At 42.7% G+C, this 13,055-nt stretch overlaps 1 protein-coding gene across 2 annotated transcripts in view; it reads right to left on the reverse strand.

Annotated features, from left to right (window-relative positions):
• LOC129695643 (cyclin-dependent kinase 4 inhibitor C-like) overlaps nucleotides 1–13,055 on the reverse strand; it is a 51,388-nt gene that overhangs the window by 13,272 nt on the left and 25,061 nt on the right. The window lies entirely within an intron of this gene.

Below are 13,055 nucleotides of genomic sequence, written 5' to 3' on the forward strand. Positions count from 1 at the left end.
CTTACAAATTGTGAATACATATGTTCATTCAAGCACAAATGGACAATTTCTAAGTGATTCTGTATAGGTTAGTCTGGCCCGCTGAGTCACTCCAGGCTGTGCATTTACAATAAGAGTTCCATAGTTAACACATTGCGATTCAATGTTCACTGAAACAGACCTGAAAATAGCCATTCGCTGTTCCGACATGGATAAAAGAGCCATCCCTATATTAAATCGGCGCTTGTTCAAATTCGCCGCCTTGACCGTTTGAATTTTGAAGACTTTATATAAGACGTCTAAATTGCTAAGGCTCGTGTAAATTTAAAATGCCCTCAGCGATTTAGAAGCACATTTCCCTCGTCAACCGAAGCACGCTCACAAACCACTATTGAGGCCATTTTATATTATGTGGAAGAATGTTTCTGAATCGTACCGTGCCGACCCTTCGGCCGAACTTGTTCACGCCGACCTTGGTGCCTATCTACGTTAATTCAATTTGCAAGCGTTTAACCCATATTGTCTGAAGAAGGGTTTCGACCCGAAAAGCCACCCAATCCTCTTTCCAGATACTGGAGGGCGGCTAGCATTGTGCCTAAATTGAAGAATGACAATCCAGCGAACTACAAGGCGGTAACAATGGTATGAAAGCTACTGGAAGGAATTCTGTAGAACAGGTGAATTTACACAGGAAAATGTAATACTGATAGGGACAGTCAGCGTGGCCTAGTTTGTGGGAGATCGGGTCTCAAACATGAAGGGGTGACCAAGAGGAATGATGCGGGTGAAATGGCAAACATTGCCTATGTGGAGTTTAGAAAGGCATTTGACAAAGTCCCACATGGTGATCTCCCCCAGTCTCAGTAACTCTATTTCTGTTTCTTTCCTTCCTTTTCGTTCCTGTCAATGACTACTTTTGGTGGAGTTCTCTAAACCCAGTATTTTCATACACACACGCACACACATGCACACAGCGCGAATACTTCAAAATGGGGTTCTTAAGGGGTTGGACACGCTTGATGCAGGAAGATTGTTCCCGATTTTGGGGAAGTCCAGAACAAGGGGTCACAGTTTAAGGATAAGGGGGAAATCTTTTAGGACCGAGATGAGGAAAACCCTTTTCACACAGAGAGTGGTGAATCTCTGGAATTCTCTGCCGCAGAAGTTAGTTGAGGCCAGTTCATTAGCTATATTTAAGAGGGAGTTAGATGTGGCCCTTGTAGTTAAAGGGATCAGGGGGTATGGAGAGAAGGCAGGAACGCGTTACTGAGTTGGATGATCAGCCATGATCATATTGAATGGCGGTGCAGGCTCGAAGGGCCGAATGGCCTACTCCTGCACCTATGTTCTATGTTTCTATGTTTCTAAAATGATTGCTAGGGGTGGGCATATGCGAAAAGTTCGTGTTGGGGTTACCCTCCCCCGCCCCCTCCCACACCCAAAAACTAAACCACTTGTTCCATTTTATTCACCTTTCCATTTCCCCCTCACTCTTTTTGTCTGTCTGTGATTGGCACCTTTATCTCGTTGTAATTACTCTCACAGATCATTAAAACATAAAATATCTTAATCGCTCACGTGTGTCGCAATGCCACAGAAAACAGCACCTGCACGGTGAAATCCAGCAACCCGGGTCTGATCCTGGCCTCCAAAAATCCGGTGGCATTTGCACCTTCTCCCTCTGGCTCATGGGTTTCCGAAAGGAGCTCCAGTTTCCTCCCACAACACAGAAATACAGATTGGCAGGAAAGTTACACTATACACTATAAATTGTCCCTGTAATATTTATATGTGGTAGAATCCGGAGAAAGTTGATGGAAATAAGAGGAGAATAAAATAGGATTTGTGTAGGTAGCTGCTTGATGGTCGGCGCTGACTTTAGTCAGAGGGCCTCGTTTACGTGCTGCATGAATACGATTTTAGTACGCTCAGAAACACAGGGATTGGTATAAAAATGTGTTACATTCTTGTGAATCAGAAGCTGTCATTTGATCAACTGAATCAATAACCTTAGCCAGAAATTAATGAAACATATCAGTTATATAATCCACATAACATAACTATACAAGGATACTTTCTCCGTCACCTCTGTTCAGTACTCAAATGTTTCTTTTCGTGAAGCACTAAATTACCATCTCGGCCGCAGATCCAATCATTCAATTTTCCACATATTAGGAATACTTAACTCCATTGCCCGTTGATGTCGATGGATATTACTGCGGACGGTTTCAAAACAATTGTAAATATTCACAGCATTCTAAATTCAATCGCAATGCGACCTAAGCCATGGATTCTAATCGTTAAACTTTTGTTTTTATTGATTTCTGCAGAACATTTTTGGACTGATTCACACCTTTTGGCATTTTTGCATTTTGTTTGAATGAAATGTGTAACACGCAGCACACACAATTCGCGACGTGAATGAAAATATTACAAACGCAGCCTGATACCTAAAGGTGAATCAAACATGTGAAATCGGTGCTGACAGACCATTGGAATGCCTGTTAACAATAAATTGAATGTTATACCGAGTTTGCCACTGCATATGTCTCAGAGCTATAGAGTACGGTAACAGGCTTTTCGGCCCACCTTGTTCACACACAAGTTGGTACAACCTACAATCAATAAAACAAACTACAGTCAGTGTGAAGAAGGGGCCTGACCCGAAATGTCGCGTATCCATGTGATGCTGTCTGGCCGGTCAGTTATTCCAGCACTTTGGGTTTTGCCTTGGTATACTGGTCTTGTTCCATTCGCCTGTATTAACATGGCACATGTGTTGTGCCACAGACAGTATACTTTACCTTTGAAAATCAGTGGAGAAAATGATTATCGTGTAACGACATACAGGTCTTCAGGGTCGGTGAAGGGGCGAGTGCGGGGATTGGCTGCTGAATCTAAATTAGCAAACTAGTAAATTAGCTAATTTGTAAAATGAGTTAATTGAGCAGCAAATAAAAGTAAGGCTTGCTCTAGGGGAGCGGCTATGGTTGAGGTAAAGTGCGAGTCTTCGGCGAGGAGGCTACACTTATTCTGTTGTGTATTTACTTTAAATATTTAAGCGTGATGGCAGTGTCGGAAGTCAGGGTTACTGTTGGTGTCACTGACCACTACACCTGCGGGAACTGTGTCCTGGTCCATGCAGGATCATTTCACTCCAAAGAGGACAAAGTATTCTAAGGAGGAGTAAGGGGTGACCGTGGCTGACAAGGGTAATCGAGGACAGTAACAAAAAAAGAGATGGCCTATAACATAGCAAAGATGAGTGGGAAACTAAAGGTTTGGGTAACTTTTAAAGATCACCAGAAGGTAACCAAAAAGGCAATTCGGGGAGAAAAGATGAAGTGCGAAGGTAAGCTAACCAAGAATATAAAGGATAGTTAAAGATTCTTTATGTATGTGAAGAAGAAAAAATGAGTTAAGACAAATGTGGGTCCCTTGAAGACAGAAACAGGTGAATTTATTATGGGGAACAAGGAAATGGCAGATTAATTTAACAGGCACTTTGGTTCTGTCTTCACTAAGAATGCACTAGGAGACAACGGGCCTAGGGTGATGGAGGAACCGAAGGAAATTCACATTAGTCAGGAAATGGTGTTGGGTAAACTGATGGGTCTGAAGGCTGATAAATCCCCAGGGCTTGTTGGTCTGCATCCCAGGGTACTCAAGGGGGTGGCTCTAGAAATCGTGGATGCATTGGTGATAGTTTTCCAGTTTTCTATAGATTCGGGATCAGTTCCTGTGGATGTTATCCCACTTTTTGAGGAGGGAAAGAAACCTAATCCAATGCCTGTGTTCTGACGAGGAACCGCGGTGCACAAAGTTCAATGTGTAGCCACTGAATTTTATTTCCAAAGATGAAACATGAAAGTACACGTTATTTGACTTAGATTTCCCGCCATTAAAAATAATGGTAAAACCATTTGTCTCCAATGAGATAGAAAATACTAAGTTTTAAAAATTAAAAATATTCAATTATGTTGGAAAATAAGTCTTCTGAGACTTATTTCAACGTTTGTTTTGATTGTAACACGAGAAAGAAAAAAATATTTTTCATATCAGTTAACGCTGCCTGTGAATGCAGATAATCTACCAATATAACACTAAATATGAAACGTTGGTGATGCTTACCGTATAGTGTGCCATCATATCGTGAAATAAAATGGAAAAGAACATTTGGCAGATTTTAAAAAAGAGCAGGACTTTCTTGTTGACGTAACTTCATTTTCAAAATACCTCGTGTGCAATTGGCTGGTTCACCACTGGACGAGGGAAATTAGATAGCGAATGTGCCCCCAAGTTAAGTTGTAAAACGAAAGTTAAATTTTGAGAACGCAACTCTCCAAAACAAAAAACCCCTCCAGTGCTTATCGATCAAAAAAGAACCGATGCGCTTGTTAGGGAAAATGTTTTAATTAAAAAAAAAAAACACCCTAACTATTTCAGGTCGTTTGTGGCCGTTGACAACTGACTTTTACGTAGGGTATTTTGTTTGCACTTCAGGCAGACTCCCGCAGGTTCGGCTCACACCACTGCTGCGGTTAGTCACGATTTCATCAGCATCAGTTTCTCAGTTGCTGGGCTGGGTTGTTTTCCTCATTTTGAAACACAAAGACTTTTGCAGAAGTATCTCAATAACCTCGGCTGAACAAACCACGTTATGCTATTTTGAAAGTGAGTCTCCGCGCCTGAGTGACGTTTAATGCCTTTCCGCCTTTCCTCCCTGATAGAACATAGAACACACAGTACAGAAACAAGCCCTTTGGCCCACATCGTTCATGATGCCAAGGCCAACTCGTATGTACCTGCAAATACCCCCTCCCCCCCTACCAAATTATCTGCACATCCACGTGTCTATCCAAATGGTTCTTAAACGCTACAATCGTATCTGCCTCCACCGCCACCCCTGGCAGCTGCCATGTTAATGTATAACAGTTGCAGTATTGTTTAATGTGAAGTGTTCCGTTATTTGTTCTTATGAACACTCACGTTCGGACACGCTTGATGCTGTTTCCGGCAACGAACGGTCTCGTTATTACTCTCATACAGTTTACTCGACAATATTCTGTCGAGCGGACAGCGTGGCAGAATAAAAAGCACCCGAAATATGTTATTTCTACACAATTCTCATAAACTATTTCCAATAATTCCTAACGGCGACTTCATCCTCATTGTCTGGGAAATGATTTATCAATAATGACCGAGATTCCCCACTCCACCTCACACACCAAATTACGTTATTGATTCTGAAGTCATTTCTAAATTCGTCTTCAATAATCACGCTGCCAAGTCATGCACAAGATTTTCGGAGAATTGAAAAGATGAAAATTAATTTCTGATCGCAGGATTTATGTGACAGTCTCAATCTGTAGCCAGCAAAGAATGTGTTGATGGTTGGCAAGAGGTGGAGTGCGCTTATTCAGCAACAGCGACGTGTTTTCATTCATTTCACACAACTACGCTCCCTGCAGCCACAATATCGACAATTCAGAATGACTCCAGCCTGTTTCTTTATTCTGAAGTAAAGATGCTTGAAATAAAAATGCTTATCCACCCTTGGCATGTGGTGCCAACTCGTTTGTGGAGCGGGCCACATTGTACAGACGGCCGCTAGCAAATTAATTTAGTAAACCAATACGTATCGGAAATTATATTACGATAGAAGAATCAACTGGGGCTGGCACCTTCTGTACTTGCCGAATACTGCGATTCTATGGTGCCCTCGCCAGTTTGCCAAAGTCTCCAGATTCATAGCGTGGAGTGTAGGTCAGTAATTAAATGAAGTCAAAACCAACACGAGCTACGCTTTCAACTCGCCGTTTTCCGTATAGTATTTCAATCTTTGAACATATTATGGTAATATTTCCTTTCCTCTCTCTGTTATTTTTATACATTAAAATGTAATTATTTCATTCAACCGCATATAACAGGACCTAATGGCCACCCACCACAGACCTCACCGCAAAAGGCCTGAATGAAGCTACCCGCACCATTCTAATTTCTATGGAGGGTAAAATAAATCGCGTAGACACAAACATGCTGGAGCAACTCAGCGGGCCAGGCAGCATCTCTGCGGAGAAGTCTGAAGAAGGGTCTCGACCCGAAACGTCACCCATTCCTTCTCTCCAGAGATGCTGCCTGTCCCGCGGAATTTTACTCCAGCTTTTTGTCTATCTTCGGTTTAAACCAGTTTCTTCCTGCACATAAAAATAAATCGCGATTTACTTCGAATTTGCCAGACTTCTCTACGACTCCCGTACAACTCCACATGGGGATATGCCGGGATCTAAATCTAAATCGACTTCCCCTACTTCCATAGCGGTTTCTAAAACTTATGATTTGGGGACTTTAGGCGAAGTTGACTCCGTCAAAATCCAATCCTTAATGTAGTAACAAGCCTCGACAAAATGATACTTTGAAACAGTATGTAATGCTTTGCCTATTCTAGCCCTTTGCATCAATGCAAATGAACAGCAAACATACAACCTTAGTTCACTGAAGGTCTTACCCCACGAGTAACTGAGGCTTTTCGCAGACCTCATGCTAAACTGCGAATACAGAAGGGATAGCAATATGGAATTCCCACAGAAATAGATTTGAACGCCCTATCATCCGGAACACAGACGTTCTTGTAATCAATTTGAAAGGGAACGCATGCGTCACGGATCACTTCCAGGCATGTATTGGCCATATCATAGATATCAGAGAAAATCCTGATGGATCTGCCATCGGAGTGACATTTTCATAATTCCAGTTTAAAAGACCATCCATGTTGAACCGCCAGAAAATTTCGCTTTTTCTTCCAGATTAAATAATACAGCCTGTCACCAAATTCATGATTAGTATTCCCAGTCAATTACAATACGTTATTCCTACTTCAGCAAAGGATAAATTGTGCAGCGATGATCTTATTCTCTAGGCATTTAACATTATAATTAACTTTGAGTACAATACGGGAATCTATATGTGTGTGCGTGTGCGTTATTAATATAATATAAACAGGCCTAAGAGCCTGTTAAACGAGTGCTGGTATTGATGTTTAATATAATATGAACAGGCCTAAGGGCCTGTTAAATTAGTGCTAATTTATATTATCTAAAAAATATAAATTAGTGCAAATTTATATTATATTTATAATATGATTTATATTCTTTATACTATCTTTATATACTATAAACAGGCCTAGCTGCTTGTTCAATTAGTGCAAATGTATACTTTGAGTAAAAAATATAAATTTGCACTAATTTAACAGGGCCTTAGGCCTGGTTATAATCAGACCTAAGGGCCTGTTAAATTAGTGCACATTTATATTTTATATATATAATATGAATTAGTGCTAATTTATATTACACACATATAGATTCCCATATATACACACATTTACCTCTACCGTATTATACACACACACATATACGGGAATCTATACGAGTACATGTTTTTGCGCGCACATATAGATTCCCGGGTTTTATATATGTATATAGACACAAAAAGCTTGAGTGACTCAGCGGGACAGGGAGCATCTCGGGAAAGAACGGATGGGTGAAGTTTCTGGTCGAGACTCTTTTTCTCTCCAGCATTTTGTGTTTACCTTCGATTTAAACCAGCATCTGCAGTTCTTTCCTACAAATGTTATATACATATTATATATTATATTCCCGTATTATGCTCAAAGCTAATTCTAATATTAAATATCTACACCATTAGTTTACCATTCCACGCTACGTCTCTCTTTTCTAAAATAAGGATAATATATTGTCATTTATTGGGATTACTTTCCCATCAGTCAAATGCAAGAATGCAAGAACACTAACTCGTAATCACCTATTCACCATTCAATTGGTTTTCCTTCTACAAAAGACTTCTGGCCATGCCCCGTCCACACCACATCTCACATGTATCCTATCTCTGGTTTCCAAACGTTCTTCATTTTGTGCAATCGTCGGTGGAAGATCCTTCGCAAGGCTAGTTGTATGAACTTCCCACGTAAAGGGCGCACTACGTTTTACACCTTAAAAAATCTTCAAAATCCATCTGATTTTAGTTGACCTTTCTGTTGTTGTCGCAGGTGAACCCCAATACCCGTAACCAATTCCTCGTGTTTAGTTATCTACCCAGTCAGCCCTATATAACATTTACAGGAGAATTTCTGTTATAAAGCAATACACAAATGAGATCTATCATTGCGAACACGGGTTGCTGTTCGTTTCAGAAATGAAGTAGTTTCTCGTTTCCAAAATGGACCACATTAACAAAATAACATGGTTTAAAACGCGAAAGCCATTAATGGCATTCCTGGAATAAAATCTCAAAGTGAGAGAATATACGAATTTCAATGTATCCAACAAACATTGTGTTGTCAAGTACCATTTTGATATGTGCACTATTTCGAATATTAAAAAAAGAGAAAAATTATTTCTGCATTCGCAAATGAAACGATGCAGCCTGCCATATGGTATAGGTAATGAATCATTAATCCTTCCAGACAGAACACTGTAAAACACAATCCGTCATTGTTTTTTTTTCGTGTGATTCAATAATTTTACCCCTACGGTTAAAATGCAGACGGACTTCTGCGAACAATTGACACATTTGAAACACCGTAAAGTCTGGAACATATGGTATATCTTCTTACATATCATACATTATCAAACATAAGGAACTATTAACGCGGTTCAAACATTAAGAACCGCGTTGTTCATTATACAGTTTGTTCTCGATCACGAGGAAGACAAAATATAATATTTGTCCATCTCCTCGTTCTGGTTGTTTAGTGTCATCGGTAAAGGACTGGAAACCGTAGCAACAGATCTACTAAAGAACCCTCAGCAGTGCCTTCCTTCACTTTAGTTTGCATAAATACATTATTAAAATAAATATTTGCATAGCCCATTGCACCTAGAACTACGAACATTTGCCAAATAAATAGCTTCTATCGTTTACGAGGGGCAAAAATATTTTCGGTCAGCCTTCTTCCAGTGTTCTCAGTGGAGTTTAAAACATTTTTGTTACTGAAATGGTAACAAACAACTGGAAAAACTTTTCAATTAATATATGATGGATAAGGAATAAGATACTAAAGGAAGCGTACAATGTTTAAACGACATTTGGACAGATTTTGCACAGGAAGAATACAGCGGGATATGGGCGGGATATGGGCCAAATGCAGCCAGATGGGACAAACATCTCGTCAATAGCACGTTTGGCGCTATGGACGAGATGGACCTAAGGACCCGTTTCGCTGGCGTACACCTCTGACCCTCAACGTGAGAACGGGTTCAATATCGGACCATTATAACCAAATACAATAAGACCGCTGAATTTCTGTCGACAATAGATATACATTTTTACCCTTTAACTTTAGTGAGATACTTGACTGATGGGACCCGTTGGGTCCCAGTGACACAGGGGGCCTGGTCCCCCAACGCAACCCATTCCCCAATGCAATATTCTGCCACTCACCTGTTACCCCAATGCAAAGGCGGGGGAGCGTTCTGCAGCCGGGGGGGTGGGGACGGCTTCAGGCGGGGGGGGGTTGTGGGGGGTGGGGGGGGGTGGAGAGGGGGATGCGGGGAGGGGGGGGGGGGGGGGGGGGGGTTGGGGGGGGGGGGGGCGGGGTGGGGGGGGGGGGGGGGGTTGGGGGGGGGGGGGGGGGGGGGGGGGGGGGTTGGTCGTGGGGGGGGGGGGGGGGGAAGTGGGGGGGGGGGGGGGGGAGAAGGGAGGGGGGGTGTTGGAGGGGGGTTTGGTCGACGGTTCCCGGCCCCAGAGTGGTGGGGGTGGGGGGGGGGTGGGGGGTGGGTGTGTGTGTGTGTGTGTGGGGGGGGGGTGGGGGGGGGGTGGGGGGGGGGTGTGGGTGTGGGGTGGTGGGGGGGGGGTGGGGGGGGGGGGGGGGTGTGTGGGGTGTGTGGGTGTGGGGGGGGGGGCTGTGTTGGGGGGTGTGGTTGTGGGGCGCCGAGAAAAGGGGGGGGGGGGGGTGTTTCGCGGGTGCGGGGGGGGGGGGTTGTGGGGGGGGGGGGGGGGGTTGGGGGGGGGGGGTGGGGGGGGGGGGGGGTAGGGGGTTGGGGGGCGGGGGGGTGGGGGGGTGTGGGGGGAGGGTGTGTGTGGGGGTGTGTGTGTGTGTGTGTGGGGGGGGGGGGGGGGGGGGGGTGGGGGAGAATTGAGGGGAGGGGCAGTGTTGGAGGGGGGTTTGTCGGCTTACTGGTTCCCGGCCCCGGCCCCGGCTCCGGACTCACTCAGCGGCTCCTGGCCCCAGCGCCTGTCGCGCTCACAGCCCCCGCCCGCGAACACAGCCCACACTCCGCTCCTTCAGCTTTATTCTCGTGGCCGGTGATTGATAGCGGGAGCCGGAAGGGGCGTTGCCGTCCTGGCGAATAACAGACCAAAAACATTCCTAATATTTCACCAATCGGAACAAAACTTGGTGCGCTTGGAGCAGAGGAGAACTCCGAGTAAGGCGGTGAAAAACCCTAGCGAAATAGGGTACTGCTTTTGCGCAAATTTAAAAACAACGCAAACCGGAAGAGGATAATACGAGAGTTTTAGTAAAAGTATCGACAAAACAAAAAAAGACTCTATGTGTTTTTCTAATTCTGTTCCTATAACTTATGATCATATGAGAACTGCATGCATTACTCCATTTGCGGCCTAATCAAATTCTTATATGGCTGAGTCATGACTTCCTTACTTTTATACTCAATGCCCCGACCAATGAAGGCAAGCATACCATATGCTTCTTTACCATAATATATTATGGTAAATAATACCCATTCTAATGATTCTTTTCAAACTGTTATTACAAAACGTATGAAAGAAAAACAATGACTGGGTTAACTACTTTTGTTTCAGATTTGAAAATGGATAATTGGAAAAAAATATTTAGAACAGATAGTTTTGCATTTATCTGTTATCTTCTATAATATGACATGGATCATTTATTATGTCATTGCAAATCATATATTTCATTTAATTTGTTATATTATTCTGGGGTGTGACATCAGATAAACTTTTCACATCTCAGTGGAACCATTCAGGAAAATGATTACTGTCCAGGCACTGACCAGCAATCACCCCATACACTAGCACTATCCTACATACTAGGGATTTTACAACTTACCGAAACTAATTAACCTACAAACCTGTACATCTTTGGAGCATGGGAAGAAACCATACAGCACATGTAGTTAGGATCAAAACTGGGTCTCTGGTGCAGGCAGCTACTCTACTGCTGCGCCACTGTGCCACTCCTAAGTAAGAGCTCATGTCTGAACATTTTCTCCGCCTTGCACATATGGGTGAGATGAAGGAAGAAAATAAGAGCAGGAATAAGCCAATCATCCCTGCTTTGCCATTGGATGCACACCTTTCTTATTAGCTCCAGGCCTTATTTCATATTTATATATAGGCCTCATGTCCCTGATCTTTGAAGAAATGTACCTACTTCCTATTTAAATAACTCCAATAATGTAGCCTCCACAAACCTCTGAGAGAATTCCAGAAATGTCTCCATCTATCATGAAAGGAAGTTTTGAGGTAAGCATGCAGGTACAGCAGGCAGTGTAGAAAGCAGAAATACCACAACATCTACTTTCTTATGCCCTCTTAGGATATTATGTTTCAACAAGGTTGCCCCTTATTCCTCAATTCCTCAATAGAGTACACATTTCTTTTGATGCTTGTTAAAAAAGCCTCTCACCCAGGAATTAGCCTGGTGAATTTTTATTGGACTGCTTCCAATGCTGACTACATCCTTTCTGAAATAGTACACAACTTTCCAAGTGTGTCCTCATCAGTTCCTTGCATAATTCTAACACTGTTTCCCTTTTTTAAACTCTAACCTTCTTGCAATGAAGGGCAATGTTTCTTTAGCCTTCCTTACATTTTTCTCTGGTATTTGCTCAGCCACTACCTTCTGCAGACCCGGTCTGGATGTATGGCCTTCAGTCCCGGCCAGTTCAGACAGTGATATGTGACTGAGCCAACACATGGTGATGGACCCAGATCATGTGCTGAGCCCTTGCTACTTTCAGTGCTTCCTCTAAAGTGATTGGCTGACAGGGATGTTTTTTGCCTGTGGTATCATTGGCTAACATGAACTGACTTATCAGCATCAGGGAGGAAACAGACATGAAGGCAAACATTTGGATCAGAGCAATTCCGGGACCGGGATGACTCTTCAGGTTTTTGCAAACTGACTAATACTCTCTCTCACAGTTTACGTTGAAGCATTCAGTGACTTGAGAGATTTGTACTATTTTGGGGAATATTTCAATGGTAATATAAAATTAATGGGTTCATATTTGTTCCCTTGTTTCCAAAGATTAAAACAATTTCATATTACTTCAATAACTGACAAGTGTTGCTGTATTCATTCTGATTACAGTGAGCCATTACATCCATTCAAATAAACTATGCAATTGCAGCATTATTCTCGTTCACAATTTATAGGAGTAGAATGAGCCCATTTGGCCCATCAAATCTACTCTGCCATTCAATCATGGCTGATCTCTGAATCCTAGTCCAATTTTCCTGATTTCTCCCCATAGGTATGTTACAATACTTACCTAAAGCGGTGCTGCAGTTCTGGCACTGACCGTGTGCGCAACTTTAGCACCTTTGAGGGGGGTGGGGGGGGAATTAAAATGCCGTTTTCACCTGCCTGTCCGAGATATATTTTCTCGGGCTGCTAGCTGATGCTGAAAAATTGTTTCGACTTGCGTTCTTGGAAGTGTAAAAAAAAAATCGCCGGACAATTTAATCGCTGGAGTAAAATAAAAAAGCGATTTCTAACGCCGACAACGGGACGGATCTCACGTAGGAGACAAAACATAAGGTAAATGGTGTATTTTACATATAAACTTGCTTCTTTGGATGACTTTAATCAAAATTTAATTGGCGAAAATGTGGTTATGTAAATATACGAACCAGCCGTGTTTATCCTGCCGATATGGGGTTCAAATTCACCGCTAATCGCAATGTTCCAATCGATCGTGTTCCACAAAAACCCACTCACAAGATGATTCAAATGGCCATTAATTTACTGGAATTAAACATTAAATCCCTTCCATTTGGCCTATAAATTT

The sequence above is a fragment of the Leucoraja erinacea genome, chromosome 3 (assembly GCF_028641065.1).
Source record: "Leucoraja erinacea ecotype New England chromosome 3, Leri_hhj_1, whole genome shotgun sequence".
NCBI classification, from domain to species: domain Eukaryota; kingdom Metazoa; phylum Chordata; class Chondrichthyes; order Rajiformes; family Rajidae; genus Leucoraja; species Leucoraja erinaceus.